The following is a 27,765-nucleotide window of genomic DNA, read 5'->3' as shown; positions in this document are numbered from 1 at the left end:
ATTGTTAAGGTGCCCTAACCCAGCGGGCTGATTCTTGGGCTCAGCAGGCCGTGCTCAAGCTGGTCGTTTTACCGATAGAAAGGAAGCTAAGCATTTCTGTTCCCATCTGTGTTGGGAGGCTGTTTTCTGACATGGGAAATCGGAAGGGGTGGAGTTGGCCGGGAGAAGACCTGGGGAAGCTAAACAGCGTGGTTTTATCTGTGAAATTCCACTTGGGTCAATATTTCTCAGACCTAACGAGTTCATTCTAGTGCCCTCTGCTGGCGGATTTCTAGACTATTTATAAACTATGCCTAAAGATTCATCATTATTACTATTAAAGTTTAGGTTGAAAGAACTATCATGCAAAAAGGTCAGAGTTCCCATACCCTCCACCCTACACAGTTTTTCCCACTGTTAACACTTCTCATTAATGTGATACCTAAGTTACAACTGATGACATAATACTATTATAATTATACTATTAACTATCGCCCATAATTGGCATTTGTGTTCACTATTTGTGTTATACAGTTCTATGGCTTAACAATTTTTATTCTAGCAACACGTATAGAACCTAAAATTTTCTCTTTTACCCACATTCACATCAGTGGTGTTAGTTGCAATTGCAACGTGCTCCCAGGGCCACCCTCCATTACCAAAACAGAAACTCTGCCAATTAAGACTTCACTCATCACCGCCTACTCCAACCTCGCTCCTGTTAAACTGTACCACAGTTCCGGACTCTGTTAATTAGCCTGTTCTAATTATTGCAGATCACTGAGATCATAGAATATTTGTCCTTTTGTGTCTGGCTTATTTCATGCAACATGATGTCTTCAAGATTCACTTATATTGTCACATTTTTAGAACTTCATTCCTTTTTATAGCTGAATAATCTTCCACTGTATCAGGTGGGAAATTCAAGGTGTTCTCTCCCAAGCCCAGCGCCCCCACCACCACCCCACCCCGGAAATTGTAACGTAATCTCCTGAGGAGACACTGTAGAGGGCAGGGAAGGAGAACTCTGCCTTCAGCCTGACCCCATGAGGGTCCTAGAGCCGCTTGGTGGATGACACTGGGTGTGGGAGGCCAGGTGTGCAGTGCTGCCTTGAGATGCCCATCTATGGGCAGGTGATAAATTAGCTATGGATTATAGAACCCAGCTCCTGATACCACTTGGCATTCCTGCCGCTCCATTCACATCCTTTTTTTTCGTTAACATTTTTTTATTAGAGAAGTTGTGGGTTTACAGAACAATCATGCATACAATACAGGATTCCCACATACCATCCCACCACCAACACTTGCATTGCTGTGGAAAGTTTGTTATAATTGATGATAATATATTTTTTAATAGTAGTTACATTTGTTACAATTGATGAAAGATTATTAAAGTAGTATTTTAACTACTGTCCATGGTTTACATAGGGTATTTTCCTCATATTCCCAGCCTATTATTTTTTTCAGGCATGTCTTTATTTTATTACTCATCTACCCATAGACTGGATAAAGGGAGTGTCAGTCATATGGATTTTACAATCACATGGGCACATGATAAAGGCTGTATAGTTGTACAGTCATTATCAAAGATCAAGGCTGCTGGATTATAGTTCAACAATTTCAGGTACTTCCTTATGGTTATTCTGATACACTATAAACTAAAAAGAAATATCTATGTAAGTTCCAGGGAACTACCAGGTTATACACAAAGAGTACAGCATCTGAAAATTTAGAAATAACAGTTAAAACTCAGGAATAAATGTAACTGCTATTAGAGTTTACAACCTAGCAACATTTACAATGAGCTTTATTGAACATTCTGTACTCTTTAATAATCGATTCCCATATGCCAATTTCTGCCTGCTTTCTATCTCCTCATAGCCTGTGCTCTCAAATTCAATTCTCAGCATTTGCTGATTGTATTAGTGAGAGCATACAAAATTTGTTCTTTTGTTTCTGGCTTATTTCACTCAACATAATGTCCTCAAAGTTCATTCACCTAGTTGTATGGCTCACAACTTGAGTCCTTCCTGCAGCCACTCAAGATTCCATTGCATGTGTATACCATTGTGCCCTTCCATTCATCAGTCGTACCCTTAGGCAAACTTCGTCCATTGTGCCGTGAATACTGCCACCATAAACACCAATGTGCAAATATCTATTGGTGTCCCTGCTTTCAGTTCTTCCAAGTATATACCTAATATCAGGGTTGCAGGATCATATGGCAACTTAGACTCTTGTGGAACCACCACACTGCCCTCCAGAGGGGCTGCACCCGTTCTACTTCCCTACTCACCATGAATAGGTATCTCTCTCTGTCTCTCTCCACATCTTCTCCAGTACTTGTATCTTTCTGTTTATTTTTTTTATTAATTAACAGAAAAAAAAGAAATTAACCCAACATTTAGAAATCATACCATTCTACATATGCAATCAGTAATTCTTAACATCATCACATAGATGCATGATCATCGGTTTAGAGGAACTAGCAACACAACAGAAAAAGATATAGAATGTTAATATAGAGAAAAGAAATAAAAGTAATAATAATAGTAAAAAAATAAACCAAAAAAAAACCTATAGCTCAGATGCAGCTTCATTCAGTGTTTTAACATGATTACTCTACACTTAGGTATTATTGTGCTGTCCATTTTTGAGTTTTTGTATCTAGTCCTGTTGCACAGTCTGTATCCCTTCAGCTCCAATTACCCATTATCTTACCCTGTTTCTAACTCCTGCTGGACTCTGTTACCAATGACATATTCCAAGTTTATTCTCGAATGTCTGTTCACATCAGTGGGACCATACAGTATTTGTCCTTTAGTTTTTGGCTGGACTCACTCAGCATAATGTTCTCTAGGTCCATCCATGTTATTACATGCTTCATAAGTTTATCTTGTCTTGAAGCTGCATAATATTCCATCGTATGTATATACCACAGTTTATTTAGCCATTCTTCTGTTGATGGACATTTTGGCTGTTTCCATCTCTTTGCAATTGTAAATAACGCTGCTATAAACATTGGTGTGCAAATGTCCGTTTGCGTCTTTGCCCTCAAGTCCTTTGAGTAGATACCTAGCAATGGTATTGCTGGGTCGTATGGCAATTCTATATTCAGCTTTTTGAGGAACCGCCAAACTGCCTTCCACAGTGGTTGCACCATTTGACATTCCCACCAACAGTGGATAAGTGTGCCTCTTTCTCTGCATCCTCTCCAGCACTTGTCATTTTCTGTTTTGTTGATAATGGCCATTCTGGTGGGTGTGAGATGATATCTCATTGTGGTTTTGATTTACATTTCTCTAATGGCTAGGGACATTGAGCATCTCTTCATGTGCCTCTTGGCCATCCGTATTTCCTCTTCTGGTAGGTGTCTGTTCAAGTCTTTTTCCCATTTTGTAATTGGGTTGGCTGTCTTTTTGTTGTTGAGTTGAACAATCTCTTTATAAATCCTGGATACTAGACCTTTATCTGATATGTCATTTCCAAATATTGTCTCCCATTGTGTAGGCTGTCTTTCTACTTTCTTGATGAAGTTCTCTGATGCACAAAAGTGTTTAATTTTGAGGAGCTCCCATTTATTTATTTCCTTCTTCAGTGCTCTTGCTTTAGGTTTAAGGTCCATAAAACCACCTCCAATTGTAAGTTTCATAAGATATCTCCCTACATTTTCCTCTAACTGTTTTATGGTCTTAGACCTAATGTTTAGATCTTTGATCCATTTTGAGTTAACTTTTGTATAAGGTGTGAGATATGGGTCTTTTTCATTCTTTTGCATATGGATATCCAGTTCTCTAGGCACCATTTATTGAAGAGACCGTTCTGTCCCAGGTGAGTTGGCTTGACTGCCTTATCAAAGATCAAATGTCCATAGATGAGAGGGTCTATATCTGAGCACTCTATTCAATTCCATTGGTCGATATATCTATCTTTATGCCAATACCATGCTGTTTTGACCACTGTGGCTTCATAATATGCCTTAAAGTCTGGCAGCGCGAGACCTCCAGCTTTGTTTTTTTTCCTCAAGATGTTTTTAGCAATTCGGGGCAACCCGCCCTTCCAGATAAATTTGCTTATTGGTTTTTCTAATTCTGAAAAATAAGTTGTTGGGATTTTGATTGGTATTGCATTGAATCTGTAGATCACTTTAGGTAGGATTGACATCTTAATTATATTTAGTCTTCCAATCCATGAACACGGTATGCCCTTCCATCTATTTAGGTCTTCTGTGATTTCTTTTAGCAGTTTTTTGTAGTTTTCTTTATATAGGTTTTTTGTCTCTTTAGTTAAATTTATTCCTAGGTATTTTATTCTTTTAGTTGCGATTGTAAATGGGATTCGTTTCTTGATTTCCCCCTCAGCTTGTTCATTACTAATGTATAGAAATGCTACAGATTTTTGAATGTTGATCTTGTAACCTGCTACTTTGCTGTACTCATTTATTAGCTGTAGTAGTTTTGTTGTGGATTTTTCCGGGTTTTCGACGTATAGTATCATATCGTCTGCAAACAGTGATAGTTTTACTTCTTCCTTTCCAAATTTGATGCCTTGTATTTCTTTTTCTTGTCTAATTGCTTTGGCTAGAACCTCCAACACAATGTTGAATAATAGTGGTGATAGTGGACATCCTTGTCTTGTTCCTGATCTTAGGGGGAAAGTTTTCAATTTTTCCTCATTGAGGATGATATTAGCTTTGGGTTTTTCATATATTCCCTCTATCATTTTAAGGAAGTTCCCTTGTATTCCTATCTTTTGAAGTGTTTTCAACAGGAAAGGATGTTGAATCTTGTCACATGCCTTCTCTGCATCAATTGAGATGATCATGTGATTTTTCTGCTTTGATTTGTTGATATGGTGTATTACATTAATTGATTTTCTTATGTTGAACCATCCTTGCATACCTGGGATGAATCCTACTTGGTCATGATGTATAATTTTTTTAATGTGTTGTTGGATACGATTTGCTATAATTTTATTGAGGATTTTTGCATCTATATTCATTAGAGAGATTGGTCTGTAGTTTTCTTTTTTTGTAATATCTTTGCCTGGTTTTGGTATGAGGGTGATGTTGGCTTCATAGAATGAATTAGGTAGTTTTCCCTCCACTTCAATTATTTTGAAGAGTTTGAGGAGAAACTAATTCTTTCTGGAATGTTTGATAGAATTCACAGGTGAAGCCGTCTGGTCCTGGACTTTTCTTTTTAGGGAGCTTTTGAATGACTAATTCAATTTCTTTACTTGTGATTGGTTTGTTGAGGTCATCTATGTCTTCTTGAGTCAAAGTTGGTTGTTCATGTCTTTCCAGGAACCCGTCCATTTCCTCTAAATTGTTGTATTTATTAGCGTAAAGTTGTTCATAGTATCCTGTTATTACCTCCTTTATTTCTGTGAGGTCAGTAGTTATGTCTCCTCTTCCATTTCTGATCTTATTTATTTGCATCCTCTCTCTTCTTCTTTTTGTCAGTCTTGCTAAGGGCCCATCAATCTTATTGATTTTCTCATAGAACCAACTTCTGGTCTTACTGATTTTCTCTATTGTTTTCATGTTCTCAATTTCATTTATTTCTGCTCTAATCTTTGTTATTTCTTTCCTTTTGCTTGCTTTGGGATTAGTTTGCTGTTCTTTCTCCAGTTCTTCCAAGTGGACAGTTAATTCCTGCATTTTTGCCTTTTCTTCTTTTCTGATATAGGCATTTAGGGCAACAAATTTCCCTCTTAGCACTGCCTTTGCTGCGTCCCATAAGTTTTGATATGTTGTGTTTTCATTTTCATTCACCTCGAGGTATTTACTAATTTCTCTTGCAATTTCTTCTTTGACCCACTTGTTGTTTAAGAGTGTGTTGTTGAGCCTCCACGTATTTGTGAATTTTCTGGCACTCCACCTATTATTGATTTCCAACTTCATTCCTTTATGATCCGAGAAAGTGTTGTGTATGATTTCAATCTTTTTAAATTTGTTAAGACTTGCTTTGTGACCCAGCATATGGTCTATCTTTGAGAATGATCCATGAGCACTTGAGAAAAAGGTGTATCCTGCTGTTGTGGGATGTAATGTCCTATAAATATCTGTTAAGTCTAGCTCATTTATTATAATATTCAAATTCTCTATTTCTTTATTGATCCTCTGTCTAGATGTTCTGTCCATTGATGAGAGTGGTGAATTGAAGTCTCCAACTATTATGGTATATGTGTCTATTTCCCTTTTCAGTGTTTGCAGTGTATTCCTCACATATTTTGGGGCGTTCTGGTTCGGTGCGTAAATATTTATGATTGTTATGTCTTCTTGTTTAATTGTTCCTTTTATTAGTATATAGTGTCCTTCTTTGTCTCTTTTAACTATTTTACATTTGAAGTCTAGTTTGTTGGATATTAGTATAGCCACTCCTGCTCTTTTCTGGTTGTTATTTGCATGAAATATCTTTTCCCAACCTTTCACTTTCAACCTGTGTTTATCTTTGGGTCTAAGATGTGTTTCCTGTAGACAGCATATAGAAGGATCCTGTTTTTTAATCCATTCTGCCAGTCTGTGTCTTTTGATTGGGGAATTCAGTCCATTAACATTTAGTGTTATTACTGTTTGGGTAGTAGTTTCCTCTACCATTTTGCCTTTTGTATTATATATATCATATCTGATTTTCCTTCTTTCTACACTCTTCTCCATACCTCTCTCTTCTGTCTTTTTGTATCTGACTCTAGTGCTCCCTTTAGTATTTCTTGCAGAGCTGGTCTCTTGGTCACAAATTCTCTCAGTGACTTTTTGTCTGAGAATGTTTTAATTTCTCCCTCATTTTTGAAGGATAATTTTGCTGGATATAGGAGTCTTGGTTGGCAGTTTTTCTCTTTTAGTAATTTAAATATATCATCCCACTGTCTTCTAGCTTCCATGGTTTCTGCTGAGAAATCTACACATAGTCTTATTGGGTTTCCCTTGTATGTGATGGTGTTTTTCTCTTGCTGCTTTCAAGATCCTCTCTTTCTCTTTGACCTCTGACATTCTAACTAGTAAGTGTCTTGGAGAACGCCTATTTGGGTCTAATCTCTTTGGGGTGTGCTGCACTTCTTGGATCTGTAATTTTAGGTCTTTCATAAGAGTTGGGAAATTTTCAGTGATAATTTCTTCCATTAGTTTTTCTCCTCCTTTTCCCTTCTCTTCTCCTTCTGGGACACCCACAACACGTATATTTGTGCGGTTCATATTGTCCCTGAGTTCCCTGATACCCTGTTCAAATTTTTCCATTCTTTTCCCGATAGTTTCTGTTTCTTTTTGGAATTCAGATGTTCCATCCTCCAAATCACTAATTCTATCTTCTGTCTCTTTAAATCTATCATTGTAGGTATCCATTGTTTTTTCCATCTTTTCTACTTTATCCTTCACTTCCATAAGTTCTGCGATTTGTTTTTTCAGTTTTTCTATTTCTTCTTTATGTTCAGCCCATGTCTTCTTCATGTCCTCCCTCAATTTCTCGATTTCCTTTTTGAAGAGGTTTTCCATTTCTGTTCGTATATTCAGCATTAGTTGTCTCAGCTCTTGTATCTCATTTGAACTATTGGTTTGTTCCTTTGACTGGGCCATATTCTCAGTCTTTTGAGCGTGGACCGTTATCTTCTGCTGCTGGCGTCTGGTCATTTAGTCAGATTTCCCTGGGTGTTGGACCCCATAGGTTGAAAGATTTTTTCTGTGAAATCTCTGGGTTCTGTTTTTCTTATCCTTCCCAGTAGGTGGTGCTCGTGGCACAGGTTTGTCTGTGGGTTCCACCAGTAAAAGTTGCTGTGGGTCCTTTAACTTTGGAAAACTCTCGCCGTGGGGGAGGTTCGCCAGCCAAAGCGGCTTGGAAGAGTGCCAGCCGGCCTGGGGGTCCGAACGCGGGGAGGGTCGCCGGCCGCCGCAGCCCGGGAGAGCACCCGACTGAATTTCCTAGTCGGCCTGGGGCGCCAAGCGTGGCGGGAGGGCGCCAGCCGCCGCAGCCCGGGAGAATGCACCGTTCCCAGCCGGACTGGGGAGTCACGTGTTTGGAAGGGACCCCCCCGGTCACCGTTCTCCGCGGTCTGGGGATTTCCGACCCAACTCTCTCAGTTGGTCCGGGGGGCCTCGCGTGGTGGGGGCACCAGCCGCCGTGGCCCGAGGGGACCGCCTGCCCAATTCTGCCAGCTGGCCTGGGAAGGAGGAAGGGAGGGACTCCGGCCGCTTGCCATCCCGCCCGGGAAAGCCCGCGCCCCTCGGCGATCTCACCGGAGCTGGTTCTCCCAGACAGTCAGCCATTCCAGGATGGGGTACGCCGTCCCTTTGATCTCCGTCGTGGCTCCAGGAGCTCCTCTGTATCGTCTCCACTCCCCCAGTAGCTGTTCTGGAGGAGGAAAGGTGAGGGTGGCAAGGCTGTCAAGGACGGTGGTGGAGGAGCTGGTGAAGGCGGAAGAGGGCACGGTGGTGGTTGGAGAGCCGCCGGAGCAGGAGGAGAAAGGGAAGGATAGGATGGCGGATGGAGCGCCACCGGAGCAGAAGGGGAAAGAAGGGCAAGATGGCAGTGGGAGCACCGCCGGCGGAGAAGGGGGAAGAGGAGGGCTGGCTGGCTGGTGGTGGGAGCGCCACCAGCGGAGAAAGAGGGAGAGGAGGGCTGGCTGGCTGGTGGCGAGAGCGCCGCCAGCGGAGAAAGAGCTCTGTTTATTTTTTAAACAGTTTTATTCATATTCCATAAATCCATCCTAAGTGTACAATCAATGGCTCCTGGTATAATCACATAGTTATACATTCACTACCACAATCTATATCTGAACATTTCCATTTCTTCCTCAAAGAAAGAAGAGAAAGAAAAAAAAAAAAAAGGAGAAAGAACAGTAATAACAAAAATCTTCTACCCCCCTCTTATATCCCCCTTTTATTAACATTTAGTTTTGGTATATTGCCTTTGTTATACTTAATGAAAAAATATTACAATGCTACAGTTAACTGTAGACCCTAGTTTAGATTAATTATGTTTTTTTCCATATACCATCCCATGTTTAACACCTTGCTTTGGTGACATTCATTTGTTCTTCCCATGTAAAAACTTTCTTACATTTGTACTTTTAATCACCGTCATTGCCCACTTTAGGCTTCTATGTTACACAATCCCAGTTTTTATCCTCTATCTTTTCTTCTGATGTTATACATGACTCCAGCCTTCCTCTCTCAACCATACTCACACTCAGCCTTATTCATTATGCTTATGATGTTGTGCTACAATTACACAGTATTATGCTGTCCATTTCTGAATATTTACAATCCATTTTGTTAAACCTTCAGCATCCAATGCCCAATCTCTACCCGCTTTCTGTCTCCTGATAGCCTGTGTTCTCAACTTTAACTGTCAGAATCTGTGCATTATAGTTAGTTCATATTAGTGAGACCATACAATATTTGTCCTTTTGTTTTTGGCTTATTTCATTCAGCATAATGTCCTCAATGTTCATCCACCTTGCTGCATGCATCATGACTTTATTCTACCTTACAGATGTGTACTATTCCATCGTATGTATATACCACAGTTTGTTTATCCGCTTTGTTGATGGACAATTGGGCTGTTTCCATTTATTGGCTATCATGAATAATGCCACTATAAACATTGGTGTGCAAATGTCTGTTCATGTCTCTACTTTCAGTTCTTCCTAGTATATAACCAGTAATGGGATTGCTATATCATATGGAAATTCTATACTTAGCTTCTTGAGGAACTGCCAAACTGTCTTCCGGAGTAGCTGCACCATTCTACATTTCCACCAACAGTGAATAAGTGTACCTGTTTATCCAATCCTCATCAGCACTTACAGTTTTCTGGTTTTTTGTTTGTTTGTTTCTTGATAATGGCCATTCTAGTAGATGTGACATGATTTTCACCATAGTTTTGATCTGTATTTCCCTCATAGCTAGTGAAGTTGAGCATCTTTTCATATGCTTTTGAGCCATTTGTATTTCCTCTTTGGAAAAACGTCTACCCATGCCTTTTGCCCATCTTTCAGTTGGGTTTTTCTTTTGCTGTTGAGTTGAAGAATCTCTTTATGTATTTTGGATATTAAGCCCTTATCTGATATGTGGGTTCCAAATATTATTCCCCTCTGAGTAGACTGCCTTTTTACTTTCCTGAAAAAGTCCTTTGATGCACAAAAGTATTCAATTTTGAGAAGATCCCATTTTATCTATTTCTTCTTTCATTGCTCATGTTTTGGGTATAAGGTATAAGAAACCATCTCCTACCACAAGATATTTCCTTACGTGTTTACGATATTTCCCTACACTTTATTCTAAAAGTTTTATGATCTTAGCAGCAATGTTTATGTCTTTATCCGTTTTGAGTTAATTTTTGTGTAAGGTGTGAGATAGGGGTCAACTTTCATTCTTTTGGATATACAATTCTCCAAGCACCATTTGTGGAAGAGGCTGCTCTGTTCCAGTTGAGTGGACTTGACCACCCTTCCAAAAATCAATTGTCCATTGATGAGAGTTGTCCATTGAAATAGTTCAACAATGGAATCACTCAATTCAATTCTATTGGTCAATACATCTATCATTATGCCAGTACCATGCTGTTTTGATCACCGTATCTTTGTCATATGCTTTAAAGTCAGGTAGTATGAGTCTCCCAATTCATTTTTCTTTTTCAAGATATTTTTAGCTATTTGGGGCACTCTGCTCTTCCAAATAATTTTGATTATTGGTCTTTCTATTTCTGCAAAGAAAGTTTTTGGCATTTTAATTGGTATTGCATTGAATCTATAAATCAATTTGTGTAGAATTGACACTTAACTATATTTAATCTTTCAATCCATAAATGCAGTATGTCCTTCCATTTATTTAGGCATTTCTTTTAGCAATGTTTTGTAGTTTTCTGTAGATAGGTCTTTTATGCCCTGGTTAAATTCATTCCTAAATATTTGATTCTTTTGGTTTCTATTGTAAATGGAGTTTTTTTCTTGATTTCCTCCTCAGATTGCTCAATGTAAGTGCATAAAAATACGACTGATTGCTGATCTTGTAGCCTCCCACTTTGCTGTACTCATTTATTAGCTCTAGAGGCTTTGCTGTAGATTTTTCAGGATTTTCTACACATAGGATCATGTCATCTGCAAACAGTGAAAGTTTTGTATCTTCCTTTCCAATTTGGATGCGTTTTATTTCTTTTTCTTGCCGATCTAGTGCTCTATCTAGAACTTCCAATGCAATATTGAATAACAATAGTGACAGCGGACATCCTTGTCTTACTTCTAATCTTAGAGGGAAAGCTTTCAGTCTTTCCCCATTGAGTACGATGCTAGTCGTGGACCCTTCATATATGCCCTTTATCATGTTGAGGAAGTTTTCTTCAATTCCTGTCCTTTGAAGTGTTTTTATCAAGAAAGGATGCTGAATTTTGTCAAATTCCTTTTCTGCATCAGTCAAGATGATCATGTTGTTTTCTCCCTTTGATTTATTGATGTGGTATATTGCATTAATTGATTTTCTTGTGTTCAACCAGCCTTGCACAGCTGGATTAAAACCTACTTGGTATAATTCTTTTAATGGGCTGCTAGATTCTATTTGCATGTACTTTGTTGAGAATTTTTCAATCTATAGTCATTAAAAAGATTGGTCTGTAGTTTTCTCTTCTTGTAGTGTCTTTTTCTGGCTTTGGTATTAGGGTGATGTTGGCTACATAGAATGAGTTAGGCAGTGCTCCTTTTTTTTCAAAATTTTGGAAGAGTTTGAGCAGGAATAGTGTTCTTTTTGCAATGTTTAACAAAACTCCCTTATGAGGCCATCCTGGGCTTTTCTTTGTAGAGAGATTTTTAATGAATGATTCAAACTATTTACTTGTGATGGGTTTGTTGAGGTCCTCTATTTCTTCCTGAGTCATTGTTGGTTGTTTATGCTTTTCTAGGAAGTTGTCCATTTTGTCCAAGTTGTCTAGTTAGCAATATAGTTGCTCAAAGTATCCTCTCATTATCTCCTTTACTTCTATGGGCTCAGTAGTAATACCCCCCCTCCCATTACTGATTTTGTCTATTTGCATCCTCTCTCTTTTTTTTTTCTTTGTCAGCCTAGCTAAGGGTCTGTCAATTTCATTGATTTTCTCAAATAACTAACTTCTGGTTTGGTTGATTCTCTCTAATGTTTTCTTTCTTATGTTCTCAATTTTGTTTACTTCTGCTCTAAGCTTTGCTCTTTCCTTCTATTTGCTGTTCTTTCTCTAGTTCCTCTGCGTGAGCATTTAAGTCCTTCATTTTTGCTCTTTATTCTTTTTTAATATGGCTGTTTAGGACAATAAATTTATTTCTCAGTACTGCCTTTGCTGCATCCCTTAAGTTTTGATATATTGTGTTCTCATTTTTCATTTGCCTTAAGATATTTACTGATATATCTTGTAATTTCTTCCTTGACCCACTATTTTTTTTAATAGTTTTTTGTTTATCCTCCATATATTTGTGGATTTTCCAACCCTCTTCCTGTTATTGATTTCCAACTTCTTTCTATTACGATCCAAAAAAGCATTTCGTATAATTTCAGTCTTTTAAAATTTGTTGTGACCTGCTTTGTGACTCAACATGTGGTCTATTCTGGTGAATGATCCTTGATAAAAATGTATATCCTGCTGCTGTGGGGTGCAATGTTCTGTAAATGTCTCTTAAGTCTAGTTCATTTATCATATTATTCAAGATCTCTGTTTCCTTATTGATCCTCTGTCTAGATGTGCTATCCATTGATGATAGTAGTGGCTTAAAGACTCCAGCTATTAGTGAAGAGGTGTCTACTTCTCCTTTCAGTGTTGTCAGTGTTTGACTCATGAATTTTGGGGCACTCTGGCTTGGGCCATAAATATTTATTATTATTATGTCTTCTTGATGAATTGTCCTTTTTATTAATACATAGTGTCCATCTTTGTCTCTCTCTCTCTTCCTCACTCTCTCTTTTTTTATTTTGAGCCCACTCATTTTATTTAAAGGATAAATTACAAATTAAGATACTCTTATATTGAGTACACACTTAGAATTCCTAACATGTAATTTCTTTGGCTTGCTTATCAAAGTGGCAGATGAGGATTTTCCACTTGCATTTGATTTATATTGTGATTTCTCTCATATGGTATACCATCATACTAACTCTGAGAGTTTTGCTATGAAGATGACATTCTTTTGAATTCCCTCCTGTATGAATTTCCTTATATGAATTACAATAGTACTGATAACTAAAAGCATTACCACATTGATTACAAACATAGTGTTTCTTCAGTGTGTGAGTTTTCTGGTGTGTTTAAAGGTTAAAGCTATGGCTGAAATATCTTTATATTCAAAGCATATAGTCTGAGTTCTCTCATTCCATCTAAGGTCAGAACATTGACTGAAGGCTTTCCCACATTGATGACATTCATAGGTTTCCTCTCAAGTTTGAATAATTTCATGTTGTCTAAGAATACAAAAATTAAGATGTTCCCATATAGATGACATGCTTATAGTTTCTGTCCACTGTACATTCTCTCATGTTGCCTGTGGGCACAACTATGAATAAAAGCTTTCCCACATAGATGACATTCCTGGGGTTTCTCTCCAGTGTCAGTTCTCTCATGTTGCCTGAGGACAGGACAATCAACGAAGGCTTTCCCACATGTATAGCAACATAGCATTTCTCTCTCAACATAGCATGTGTTCTCTGTTGTTGAAGATTTGAAGATTGACTGAAGTCTTTTCCGCCTAGATTACATAGGGCTTCTCTCCAGTGTGAATACTCTCATGTCTTCTGAGGGCAGAACAATGAGTCAAGGATTTCCTATATGTATGGCATTCATAGGGCTTCTCTCTAGTGTGAGCTCTCTCATGTTGTTGAATATTAGAAGACTGACTGAAAGCTTTTGCACATAGATTACATTCAAAGGGCTTTTTCCAATGTGAGTTCTCTCATGTTTTCTAAGCTGAAAAAAATTTTATGAAAGTTTTCACTCATAGAAGGCATTCATATCATTTATCTCCAATCTGAGTTCCATTGTATTGTCTGTGGCCAGTGCTTTTAATAAAATCTTTAACATTTCAATGACATTTATATCATTTACTTCTAGTGTGAATCTGCTTATATTGATTAAAAGATGACTGTCGGTCACTGAGGACTTTTCCAAGTAGTTTGCTTAAATATGGTTTATTTCTCATGAGAAGTAATGTATATTGAGTCGCTGTGCATCTGAGAGTGGAATCTTCTTGCAAAAATTACATTTAAAGGAATTCTGTTGAGTGTGGGATATTTGCAATGACATGATGTCAGAATTGCCCTTCTTGTAGGTAAGTTGCTAAATATCATTTCTTGCTTTTTTATAGGCACTTTTCTTGCCTGGACTTTGATTTTGGAGAAATCCCATTCCTTCTCTCCACACTTCCTGTCTTGTGCCAACTGGGAAAGAATATCTGATTTGCAAACCTGACATACCATGATTGCATTGTCAATAGCCTAGCTGGCAATATTTTCTTTTGGATTTTCACTCACAATCAGAAAAGCAGTGGCTGAGTAAATGTACAAGAGCTATGGTCCCCCTTGCCAACTTGTGTCCATTGCAGATGCCCTGTGCAGCCTATGCTGCTGCCCCCTTTCTTCTTTGTGTCTTTTAATTGTTTTCCATTTGGGGTCTAATTTGTTTGAGATTAGTATAGCTACCCTTGCTTTTTTCTGGTTGCTTTTTGTATGAAATTTCTTTGTCCAACCTTTTACTTTCGACCTATTTGTCCTTGGGTCTAAAGTGAGTCTCTTATAGACAGCATATAGATGGAACCTGCTTTTTTTTTTTTTTTTAAATATCCATTCTGCCCATCTATGTCTTTTGATTGGGGAGTCTAATCCATTAACATTTGCATTTAGTGCTCTTACTGTACTTTCTTCTACCATTTTGTCTTTTTGGATTTTATATGCTATATCTTATTTTTTTCCTTCATTTTCCCCTTTGGTTCCTTTACTGTTAATCTTCATTTCTACATTTTTCTCCAACCTTCTCTCTCTTGTCTTTTCCTATCTAACTGTAGCACTCCTGGCAGTATTTCTTATTTAGTATTACTTGTAAAGCAGGTCTCTTGTGTATGAACTCTCTCAGTGTCTGTTTATCTGTAAATACTTTAAACTCTTCCTCACTTTTGAAGGACAGTTTTGCCAGATACAGAATTCTCTTTTGGCAGTTTTTCTCTTTCAGTATCTAAAGTGTATCATAACACTGCCTTCTTGTCTCCATGGTTTCTGCTGAGAGAGCTGCAGGCTTATCAAGTTTCCCTTGTATGTGATGATTTGCTTTTCTCTTGCTGCTTTCAGAATTCTCTCTCTAACTCTTTTTTAAGGACTAGAATAATTATTTTAATACCCTACATGTTATTTATTTACTTTTAATCCACATTTTTTACTCATCTGTCAATATCATAGAAAAAAGGAGCATCAGAAACAAGGTTTTCACAATCACACAGTCACATTGTGAAAGCTATATCATTATACTATCATCTTCAAGAAACATGGCTACTGGAACACAGCTTTACAGTTTCAGGCACTTCCCTCTAGCCACTCTAACACACCTTAAACTAAAAAGGAGATATCTATATAATGCTCAAGAATGACCTCCAGGATAACCTCTCGACTCAGCCACTGGCACTTAGTTTTGTCTCATTTCTCTCTTCCCCGTTTCAGTCAAGAAGGTTTTCTCAATCAGAATTCTCTTTGCCTTTAGCATTTGACAATCTGATTAGTACATATCTTGGAGTAAGTCTGTTTGGATCTATTTTGTTTGGGTTATGCTGTACTCCTTGGACCTGTAATTTTTCCCCTTTCATAAGACGAGACATTTTCAGTGATTATTTCCTTTATTATTCTTTCTGCCTCTTTTTTCCTTCTCTTCTCCTTCTGGGACACCTATAACAAGTATATTTGTACACTTCATCTGTCATTCAATTCCCGGAGACCCTGCTTATTATTTTCCATTGTTTTCCTTATCTGTTCTTTTGTGTGTAGGATTTCACATGTTCTGTCCTCTAGCCCACTAATCCTTTCTTCTGCACTTTGAATGTGCTGTTGATGTCTCTGTTGTGCTTTTCATCTCTTCTAGTGTGCCCTTCATTCCCATAAGTTCTGCTATTTGTCTTTGCAAGTTTTCAAGTTCTTCTTTATATCCTTTATCTTTTTTTGTCATATTTTCTTTCAATTCATTTAATTAATTTAGAAAACATGTTTGAACATCTTAATTAGTTGTTTCAATTCCTATATCTCATTTGAAGTGTTAGTTTGTTCCTTTGGGCATATTTTGTGCTTCCCTAGTATGATCAGTATGTGATTTTTTGCTGGTGTCTAGGCATCTAATTTACTCGATTAGTTTATTTTGAGGTCGTTTTCTCTCTTTTACCTAATGTTTTCCTGTTGGTTGGCTTTGTATTCTAAGTGTTCTTTGACATTTGGTTCAACTTATTCCAGACCTCTAACATAGCTTCTGTTGAACTGATCAGAATTTTTCAGTTCTTATTTTTCTGATTCTTGCCCTGCTTATATGGAAGTCTTTGACATTGCCCTTTCTTGTGTGTAGTTGTTTCACCCCTAGGAAAAAGCTCTTGTTTCCTTCTTCCTCCCCAGGGAATGTTGATCTACTGTTGTTGTCCTCCCCACCCCCATTTGTTTCTAACACTCTTTTCATTGCCTCTAGCAACTTTTACCTGGAGGCCTAGCTCTGGGAGGAGGGTCTCCTAAGATAGGATAGATGCCAGTCAGATTTTCCCAGACAAGACAGGCCCAGGACTCACAAATAGGGTGTAATCAGTATCAAGGTTCCCTGGGAATGAGACCCAGCAGGGTGCCAGTCTTTCCTGTGACACCTCTTAATTTTGTGCTTTTCCTGTCCTGCCCAGCAGGTGGCACTTGTCATCCCACTGCTCTGTACTGGCATGAAGTGGTACTGTGCCTTCAATTCTTATCTGCCAGGGATGTGGTTGAGGCAGAGGCTGAAGCTGAAGGCAGGCTTAAATTTGACCTGATTTCTAGCTCCTGGGGTCTGAAATGTCTAATAACAGTCACCACCTGTGCTGGTCCTTGTATACCCTCCCCCCCTCTTTCTTATGGAAGGCAGGTGCTTTTAGCTCGCTGTTCCCTATTAGGCTGGAGACAGAAATGTTGCAGGGCTCTCAAGCAGCCACTTCCCTCCTGCCAGGAGCATGATTGAGACAGGTTGGGCTCCACTCTTTGTAGCTAGAAACTGCTCCTGAAATCCCAGCCCCTGGGGTCTAAATTTTCTGAATGAGAACTTCCACTTGTGCAGGGCCTTGACCCCTGCCCCCTTTTTTGGGGGAGAATAAGCCCTTCAGGGACTATCTCCTCCACCTGATTATTTTGTCTCTCAGTCATTCCTTAATTCCACCCTTGCCTAGGGCAGGCTGAAAACTGAGGATGTCTGCTGGTTTCTTTAATGGGCTGCTAGAAAAAAAGAGAGAAAGAGAAAGAAAAAATCTGTTCCCAGAGCTGGTCCCTAGTCCCCCCTGGTTTGCCGATCAAGACTTAGAGTTGATAGGTTGTAGAAAAATCATGTAGTAACTACAAGGGTCTAAATATCACCCACCCACACACACAGAGTTTGCCCTATTATTAAAATTTTGTATTGTGCCGTATCTTTCTTACATTTGATCAATCAATACTATTACCTGTAGTCCAGAGTTTACATTAGGGTTCATGTTGTGTGGTCCTGTTCTATGGGATTTTAAAAATATTAATTCTGGTAACATATATACAACATAAAATGTTCATTGCATCTTTTAAAAGCATTTCAAGTCTACCGTATGCACAAAAATATGAACAGCTTGATGAATTTCCTTATATCAAACTTACTTCAGTAAACAGCATCGAGATCTGGAAAGAGAATATTCCCAGTTTCTGAGATGCTGTCTTCATGGCCCCTACCATTCATCCCACCCTTAAAGAGGCCCCTACGCTGACCTCTGGCAGCATGGATTCTTTTCGACAGTGCTTGTCCTTTGTACAGAGAAAATCATACCTATTCCCTTTTGTCTCTGGCTACGTTTCCTCCATATCATATGAGATCCATCCAGAGTCTTAGTTTCTGAGCTGCTGAAACACATACCATACAATAGGTTGGCTTAAGTAACTGGAACTTATTAGCTTACTGTTCTGGGGCTAGGAGAAGTCCAAAATTGAGGTGTCAGTTTGGTGAGGCTTTCTCCCCTCTGACTCTCAGGTTCTGGGGCTGGCTGCCCCCAACCTTTGCAGTTTCTTGTCTTTTCCAATGGAGATGCACATGGTGGTATCCTCTCCTTCCTCTTCTGGGTTCTGTTGACTTTCAACTTACGGCTGCTCCTCTTAACTTCTGGCTTCTGGGTCCCATTTTTTGCGTATAAGCACTTCAGCCATATTGGATTAGGGCTTGCCCTCGCTCAATTTGGCCTCACCTCAACTAATAACAGCTTCAAAGGTCCTGCTTCCAAATGGCTCACACCCACAGGACCAGGGGTTCAAACCTGAACATGCCTTTTTTGGGGGATGTGATTCAGTTGCCAACGCCTTTGCTTGTCCTTGTGGTTTGGATCATCCATCATCATTGCCATAAGATGTTGCAATGTGTCAACCTATCACACACACCACTGAACAGACCCTGTGGCAGATTAAATTATGTACCCCAGAAAAAACATGCTTTTATCCCTAATCCTCATTCCTGTAGGTGTGAATCCTCTTTAAACAGGACCTTTTAAAGATACTATTTTTAATTCAGTTGTGTCCCAACTGAACCAGAGTGAACTTTAATCCAGATCACTAGAAGCCTTATAAAAAGAATCCAGAAGCTCAGAAGTGGGAAAGGAGAGGACACCACCATGTAATGGGAGGCAGAGGTACAACCAAAGGAACCCCAAGGATTGCCAGCAGCTAGTACCAGAATGCTACAGATTTGGGGGAGAAAGCAAGCCATCTCATATCTTAAATTTGGAATTCTTTTATCCTCAAAGTTATGAGCCAATAAGTTCCATTTTTTTTTTTAGCCAACCCATTGTATGGTATTTGTCATTGCTGCCTGGTAAACTAAGACAGACCCTGAGTAGGATCCAAGTATAAGTGGTTTATTGGGAAGATGAAGGACACCCTAGCAGGTGAATGAGGAAGTGAGACAAAGAAAGGAAGACAGCCAACCAAGAGTATACTATCACGTAACTTACCACTGTGGGCATTTGTAACCAGTCCCACTGGGACGTCTGGGAAACATTATGGGAATGCCTCAGACTTATCCCACTGAGGGGTGAGGGACCTGGAGTATAAGTAGCCCAGCACCCTTCAGTCACTGGTTGAGAATGCTAGGCAGGGGTGGGCACTCCAGGCCTGTTGCAGAGATGGGCAAAGAAATTTTGGTGTCAGAGAAAGCTCTTAGACAAAGAAGAATAGGTGATGATGGCTGTTGGAATGCAGGCAGGCAAAGAGATAAAGGTGAGGGTACCTGGGCAGAGCTTGACCAGACTCTCTTATAGACTCAGTGGAGCAAGGCTGTACACCAACACTTCAGTGACCCTCAAAGAACATTCTGGAACAGGTACCCCTCCCATGAAAACATGTTGTCAACCATCCACCATGCCCTTCTCTTTTTCCTCACTTTTCCTTTGGAGAACTATGCTTCCCTCCATTACAGGCAGCCTTCATGGGCCTGCCACTCCTGTTGAGGCCTACCAAATCCTGTCCTTTTGGAACAGAAAAGGGTTGGACCTGAATTGTTGGTGCCTTGATCAATCCCCTGTTGGTTCTCACCGTCTGGACTCCTGAAACTGCTCTACTTCCTTTTGTTCCCCCCAACAGTTTAGGTTTCCTTAGAGCCTGTGGACTGTCCCATATTCTTCTAGCAAAATCCTCCTATGATTGTGTAAGTCTGGGTCCTCTGAGAAGCAGAAGCCAAGATGGAATTGGATTATGAGATTTATTGGAGAAAATGGAGAGAAGACAGACAGAACCCTCAGACGCAAAACCCGTCTGACCCCTGAAGAAGAGAGAGGAAGGAAGGTGGAATAGCAAAGTCTACACACTGCAAGAGCTGTGTTCCACAGCCCTGTTTCTTGAAAATGACTGTATAATGACATAGCTTTTACAGTGTGACTATAATTGTGAAAACCTTGTGTCTGATGCTCCTTGTATCTAGGATATGGACAGATGAGTAAAAAACATGGAAAAAATAAACAAATAATAGGGGGAACAAAGGTTAAAATAAATTGGGTAGATGGAAATACCAATGGTTAATGAGAGGGAGGGGTGAGGGGTATGGTATGTATGAGGTTTTTTTCCCTTTTTATTTCTTTTTCTGGAGTGATGCAAATGTTCAGAAAAATGATCATGGTGATGAATATACAGCTATGGGATGATATTGTGAGCCACTGACTGTATAGCATGTATGGTTTGTTTGTATGTTAAAAATGTTTGTATGTTGTTTTATTAATAAAAATATTATTTAAAAAAAGTCTACACACTGCCGTTCTCAGAAAGTGGTAGCAAGCCTGATGGAGTCCTTACGCCAATATTGCTGGGGTCTCGAGGAATGCGACTGCTTTACTGTCCCCAGTGCTCCCAGCCTTTGGCTGGGCAGCCTGGGGGCAGCAGAGCCTGGGGGCCCAGGGGTAGTGATGGATTCAGAACCCAGCAGCTGGGGCCTTTGGGCAGTTACGGTCGCTACAATAGAAGATGAGAGGCACATTTTCCCAGGCAGCTCTGCCTAAGTTAACAAGACAGCACCAAGCAGTACGGATACTGTGCCTTCTTCCATAGCTCTCTGATTCTTGTTAATAGGTGCATAAATTCAAACACAATGGGCCTTTCTCCTCAAGTTATTTGAAGGATTAATAGTTTAACATCTATGTATCACATTTTGCTCATCACATTGAGCTAATTAACAATTTCATGTTGTTATCTGAAACTCTGGCCCCATGTTCTCTCTCTCTCTTTTATTGTATAATATAGCATATATACAAAGCAAAGAAAGAAAAAAGCAATAATTTTTCAAAGCACTCTTCAACATGTAGTTGCAGAACAGATCCAGAGTTTGTCATGGGCCACCATTCCATCATCTTAGATTTTTCCTTCTAGCTGCTCCAGAACCTCATGTTCTCTTTTTAAGAGGCAAATACTCCTTGATAGATGTGATGGTTGGGTTCATGTGTCAAATCGGCCAGGTGGTAGTGCTCAGATTTCTAGTCAAGTCAGCACTGGCCTGTTACTGCGAGGGCATTTCATGGACTCAAATCATCAGTAGGTAGATTGCATTTATGGCTGATTATATCTATAATCAATTAAGGCCAGTGTCGTCAGTAATGAGAGATCCAATCAGTAGAAGGCTTTAAAAGGAGAACTGATGAATTCAGCAGTCAGAAGAGAGAATTTTCATCTCTACTTCAGCCAGCCAGCTTCTCTTGGGGAATTCATTGAAACTTTATCAGAGTTGCCAGTTTGCAGCCTGCCCTAATTTGGATTTGTGCATCCCCAAAGTCATGTGAGACATTTTTATAAAATCTTATAATATTTACAGATACCTTCTGTTAGTTCTGTTTCCCTAGAGAACACTGACTAATAGAGTAAAGTGAAGCCTGTTAGTTGCTTACACTTTGGTGAGACCTGAATTGACACATGGACCCCACTTTCCAGTTGTGGGACTTCAGGCAAGTCTGGTGACCTCCCTGAGCTTCAGTTTCCTCATCTGTAAAACTTTTGCTCATAGTTTTATGGTGAGAATTAAATAAGATAATGCATATAAAGGTCTTGGCACAGAGTAGATACCTACTCCTTTTCTTTTCTGTTCTGTTCTGTTCCTCTCCTCCTTTCCCTTCTCTTCCTTTCCCTTCCATTCCTTTCCTTTCCCTTCCCTTCCTTTCCCTGTTCTGTCCTTTCTTTCCCTCCTATCCTTTCCTTTCCCATCTCCACATCTTGGCTCCTTCTTCTCAGTTACCAGAATTGTTTTCCTCCTGGCACTGAGATCTATTAATGCATGGGAATCTGATAGGGGTCAGAGAGAAGGCAAGGGGTATCTTGAGACAGAATTTCTTATTTTTGCTTCCAAAAGGAAATGAGAGGGTAGCTCCATCACCTGTACTGCTTGCCAAGAACTTTATACAGACATTATTTTTAAAACAAGGTCCACAGTCCCCGGGCTGGGGCGGGGTTCTGACCCAGCGATGGACATTTTTTGACCAATGGAAAAAGTAGGGGTGCTTTTTCAATGTTGGTTTGTTTTTCTACAAATGGGGCTGGTTTTATATGGCCTGCCCTCCTCGGCCTGGTCTTTCTTGGGGTTAGTGGCTGGCATTTACAGTCAAGCTCACTAGGATTGGGAGCCAGAGTTGGGAGTGGGGGGAGAGCTAGGCTGTGGCAAGCGCTGAGGGCCAGAATTCCACCCCCTGGGCCACCCCAGCCCTGTAGGCCTTACCTTAAAGACTCAAGGCATCTCTATGCTTGCCCAGCAGGTTGGAAGTGCCAAGACTTCTTGCCCCACTGGGGGAATAATGCTTGGGATGGTGGTCTGTGTTGGTTCCCAGAGCGTGTCCACAGGGACGTGGCTTAACTGCAGCTTTTGGATGAACCTTGAAGACATCACATTGAGTGAAATAAGCTAGAGAAAAAAGACAAATATTACATGATTTCACTTATATGAAATAGCTAGAAGAAGTAAATTCCTAGAGACAGAAGTCAGCTAAGTTTACCAGGGGCAGGAGGTTGAGGGAATGGGAAGTTATTGCTTAATGCGTGCAGAGTTTCTGCTTGAGGTGAAGAATAAGTTTGGGCAATGGATGTGAATGCAATTAATGCCACTAAATTGTATAACTGAAGTGGTTAAAATGGGAAATTTTGAGTTATATATATTTATTGATTTTTTTTAAAGTCAGTATTAAAAATATATGGAGGCTATTAAATGCAGGAAAGGAAAATGAAATAAAGGAGCAAGAACTGTTATTAGAGGCTACATATAAAAATAACAAATAACTGCACCTTTTATTTGTCAAGTCCCCATCCTGTCTCACTTCATCATTCCTCCACCCATGTTTTCTGCACCTCCCACATAAGCCATTCACACTTGAATCCGTGTCTTTGGGTCTGCTCTGTAAGATACATGCTCTTTCAGCTTGCTGAAGCTGTTAGAATACAATAAAACAGAAATGGGTTGGCTTTTAATAATAGGGATTTATTAGCTAACAAGTCTTAGGCTGTGAAAATGTCCAAATTAAGGCATCAACAGAATGATACCTTTTATGAAGAAAGGCTGTTGGCATCTGGGACACCTCTGTCACATGGGAAGTACATGACTGGCACATGCTCGTCCTTGTTTCTCGGGTTTCCTTGCTTTCAGTTCTGGTGTCAGTGACTGTCACAGCTTCTGTGGGTCTTTTCTTAGCTTCTCTGGGGCTTAGCTTCTCTTGAGCTCTCTGAGCTTTTTCTGTCTTTCATCCTCTCATAAAAGGCCCCAATAAAAGGATTAAAACCCATCTTAAATTGGATGGGTCACATCTCAAGTGAAATAACCTAACCAAAAGATATCACCAATAACAGGTCTGCACCCATAGGAATGGATTAAAATAAAATGTGGCCTTTTCTGGGGTACTTAATACCTCCAAACCACACCACACTCTACCATCTGGACCCCAAAAAAGACATGTTCTTTCCATATGCCAAATACATTTATTCCATCACAGTATCATAAAAGGCTTAACAGTAACAATACTAAGTACATAATCTCATCAAAATCAGTTACAGGCATGGTTGGTCTGTCCTAAGACAAAATTCCCCTCTGGCTGTGGACCTGAGAAACATAGAACAAGTTTTCTACTTCCAATATACAAAGGAGGAACAGTCACAAGATAAATGTTCTCGTTTCTATAGGGAGAAACTGGAAGGAAAGCAGGGGTCAAAGGTCCCAAACAGTTTCAAAAACCTGCAGGGCAAACTTCATTCAATTCCAAAGTCTTGAAAGTCATCTATAGAATGGTGCTTTTTCCTCAGAGTTTGAGAGAGCAGCAGTCCCAACCTCTCCAAGGGCTTATGAAGCAGCCCTGCTCTCTCCAAATATTGGGGTGAGGGCTCGAACATCTCCAAGAATTGAGGACATGGTCAAACTCTAGTCCTCACCTTCCTCAAGCATCGGGGTGGCAGCCGAACTCTCCCCAGTCTCTGGGGCACACTCTCAATCCCCTCAGAATAGTGAGTGGTGGCCAGGTTCTCCCCAATCCCTGGGGAACGTGCTCCACCCTCTCTGAGGCCTGAGGCACCAATGATTTTCCTGACCATGGAGGTGGAAGGCTTGCCCTCTGCAAACCCCAGGGTAAACACACCCTTTCCATGTGCAGAGGTGGGTTTCCTCTCCTAGTTTCTTGGCTCCCAACCTTGGCTTCCATGGTTCTGTCTTTGAAGTAATTATTTCAATCTGTTCCTTTTCTGTCCCTTTTAGTCCAGGCTGGTAGTGGTTCCATTCATGCACATTTTGCAAAACACTCATCAGTTTCACATGCAGCACACAGGGGTCCCAACCCTCAGACAGCAGGACTTTCCTCCAATCTTTTCTAGATAGTTGCATTTTCAATCCTGACTTGTCCTGAAATGGCTGACTGGTTCCAGGTTTGGTTAAATCCTCACATGGGTCAGTATTCTCTGGGGAGTTGTTTTCTGAAAGCTCAAAATTTTCCAAACTATCAATTTCTGGTCTCTTTGTACCTGAGAGTTCAGTTATCAGCCTATCCCTTTCCTCTCAAATTTCACCATAAACTCCAAGGAGAAGCCAGGCCGTACTTTCACACTCAATTTGGAAATCGCTTCAGTCAAATATCCAGTCTCATAACTTTCAAATTCTCCTTTCCACTCAACATCAGGACTCAGTTTTGCCAAGTTCTTTGCCACTTTAAAGTAAGGATTGCCTTCTTTCCAATTTGCAATGACACATTCATCATTTCTGTCTAAGGCCTCATTGGAAGCACTTTTACCATCAATATTTCTATCAACAGTCTTTTCAAGGCAATCTAGGCCTTTTCTATCAAAGTATCTCACAATTCTCCCAGAATCTTCCCCCTCATTTATAAAGCCTTTCCAGCATTTTTGGTATTTGCACTTTATAACACTGCACTCCTCAGGTACCAAGATCTGTTTCGGTTTTCTAAATCTGCCAGAATATAATATACCAAAAATGAACTAGCTTTTTTTCTTCTTTTTTTTGTCACGGGCAGGCTCCAGGAATCAAACCTGGGTCTCCAGCATGGCAGGCAAGAACTCTGTCCCTGAGCCACTGTTGTCCGCCCTGAGCTGGCTTTTAACAATGGGAATGTATTAACTTACAAGTTACAATTCTAAGGTTGCAAAAATGTCCAAATTAATATATTAACAGGACAATACCATCTCTGAAGAAAGGCCACTGGTATCTGGAACACCTGTGTCACATGGGAAGGAACATGGCTGGTGTCTGCTGGTCCTTCTCTCCCGGGTTTCATTTCTTTCGGCTTCTAGCTTCAGTGGCTTCCTCTTTCAGCTCCTCCAGGGGCTTTTTCTCTCTGAGCTTCCCTCTGGGCTTATTCTGTCTTTTATCTTCTCATAAAGGACTCCAGTAAAAGGATTAAGACTCACCTTGAATGACCTGAGTCACATCTCAAGTGAAATAACCTAACCAAAAGTTCCTACCCACAATAGAGCTGCACCGGCAGGAATGGATTAAAAGAACATGGCCTTTACTGGGGTACAGAACAGCTTCAAACTACCATATATGCTAACACAGATGAAGGGAATGGCATGAAGTTTCAGTTGGGGAAGTAGAACCCAGCTCCACCCCCTCCTGGTCCTCACACTCACAGACAAGGTGGAGGTAGGAGAAGTGAGGGGCTGTCCTGACTCTGCTGCCTATTTTAGTTTGTAAGCTGCTGGAATGCAAGATACCAGAAATGGAATGGCTTTTAAATAGGGAATTTATTAAGTTGCAAGTTTACAGTCCTAAAGCCATGAAAATGTCCAAATTAAGATATCCAGAGAACGATACCTTAACTCCAAATAAAGAGCCAATGAAATTAGGGGATTCTCTCTCAACTGGGAGGGCAGATGGTGAAATCTGCTAGCTTTCTCTCCAATTTCATAAGGCTTCCCTGGGGGCGTTTTTCTTCTGCATCTCCAAAGATCTCCGGATGTATGGACTCTGTTGGTACTGGAGCTGTTTTTCCAAAATGGTTCCCTCTTAAAGGGCTCCAGTAAGCAACCCCAACTTGAATGGGTAGAGACACATCTCCATGGAAACCATCTAATCAAAAGTTACCACCCACAATTGGGTTGGTCACATCTCCATGGAAGCAATCAAAAAGACCCTACCCAGCAATATTGAATGAGGATTAAAGAGCAGGGTTTTTCTGGGGTACACAACAGTTGCAAACCAGCACACTATTGTTTAGCTGTGTGGCCCCAGCCAAGTTCTTCCACCTTCCAGGATCTGCGTTTCCTCAAGGGTAATAGAGAAATAATGATGGTATGGGTCATGCCTGCTGGGATGGGAATCGGAAGAAAGACTTTGTAAACAGCAGGAAGAAAGGGAAGTGGTACCATTTAATGGGTGTCTCACCTATTTCTTCTCTCTCTTATGTTAAAAAGGAGTTACAACTGCTTGGAGAATCATTTTCAGCACTCAGGAGACAGAGAAGAGCCTGGAAGAGTAAGAAAACCCTGAGCCAGGAATCATAGCCGCCAAACTCAAGCTCTACCACTTTGGGAGCTAATCTGCTGGCTGCAGCTAGAGTGAAGTTTGAAGAAGAGTTTCTTGAAATAAGAGAATACTATGAAAAGTAGCAGGAGTGTGGATGCCTGCTTTTCAGCCAAGTACCTTGGGTTGAGATTGATGGAATGGGTCCGAGGCGGACTACAGACATCCTTAGCTGCCTTGCCACAAAGTACAACACTATTGGGAAGAACTTGAAAGAGGCGGCCGGGGTGAGTGTGAACGTGCAGGGCACGATGGACCTTAGGAGGGTGTTTGCAGTGGCTCCCCGAGGAAGAAGAGGAGAATGCTGCTTTAGTCATAAAGAAAGCTAAAATCCATCAGTTTCCTGTCTTTGAAAAGTTTTTGAAAGGCCATAAAGAGGATTCTCTCACTGGCAGCAAATTCAACTGGGTAGACCAGAAGAACTCAGTGCTTCTGTTCTTTCTGACATCCTTGGGCTAAAGGTAGTGTATCAACATCCACAAAGACCCCAGGAAGAAATGAATAGAAACAGAGACTGAACCAGAAAGATATGCCTCCAGGTCAATCTCAAAAGAAGCTACGGGGGGCCAGGGGAGAATGTTCATGAAAGTTAAACAAAATAAAATTTAAAAAGCTGGAAACTGCTTGGAGTCTATCATTAGCCAAGCATTTAATAAATGGCTACATTATCTAAAATAAATACTAAATTGTCTTACATTCCCTTGAAGGTTGACTCTTAAGTAGATAAAAGCTGGAATAGCTTCAGGGTCCCTTGACTTAGAATAATAATGTAAACTGAATCGGAGAGGGAAGGGCTAAGAACTAGTTCCAGGGTGATTCAAATGAAAGGAATCTTTTCAAAAATTTTCAACTGTAAAACCCAGCAGCTAGGTTATACATAGATTCGGGGACAAACCTGCCTTTTGTACTTCTTCGTCCTTGCAGCCTTCAGGAAACAGAACTATGTCGGGGGGACCATTCCATCCATCTGAGGTGACATAGTACAAAGGGTCTTGGAGAAGCCAGGCCACACATAGTTGCTTGCCATGAGACCCAAAGGGTGCAAATTGAGTATTTGTAAAATTGTAGGAATAATATTTAAGAAATGAAAATA

The 27,765-nt window shown here is 40.2% G+C and overlaps 1 long non-coding RNA gene across 1 annotated transcript in view; it reads left to right on the top strand.

The window, feature by feature from the left end:
- The window catches only part of LOC143684147 (uncharacterized), a 33,960-nt gene extending 6,719 nt beyond the window's left edge, over positions 1–27,241 (top strand). Inside the window, exon 3 of the long non-coding RNA XR_013175877.1 lies at positions 26,564–27,241. This is a non-coding gene — a long non-coding RNA (uncharacterized LOC143684147). The remainder of the gene's footprint in view (positions 1–26,563) is intronic.
- The last annotated feature ends 524 nt before the right edge of the window (positions 27,242–27,765 follow it).

This window comes from Tamandua tetradactyla, chromosome 1 (genome assembly GCF_023851605.1).
Source record: "Tamandua tetradactyla isolate mTamTet1 chromosome 1, mTamTet1.pri, whole genome shotgun sequence".
In the NCBI taxonomy this organism is placed as follows: Eukaryota; Metazoa; Chordata; class Mammalia; order Pilosa; family Myrmecophagidae; genus Tamandua; species Tamandua tetradactyla.
The sequence above is the reverse complement of the archived record's forward strand: the minus strand, read 5'-3'. Positions and strand labels throughout refer to the sequence as shown.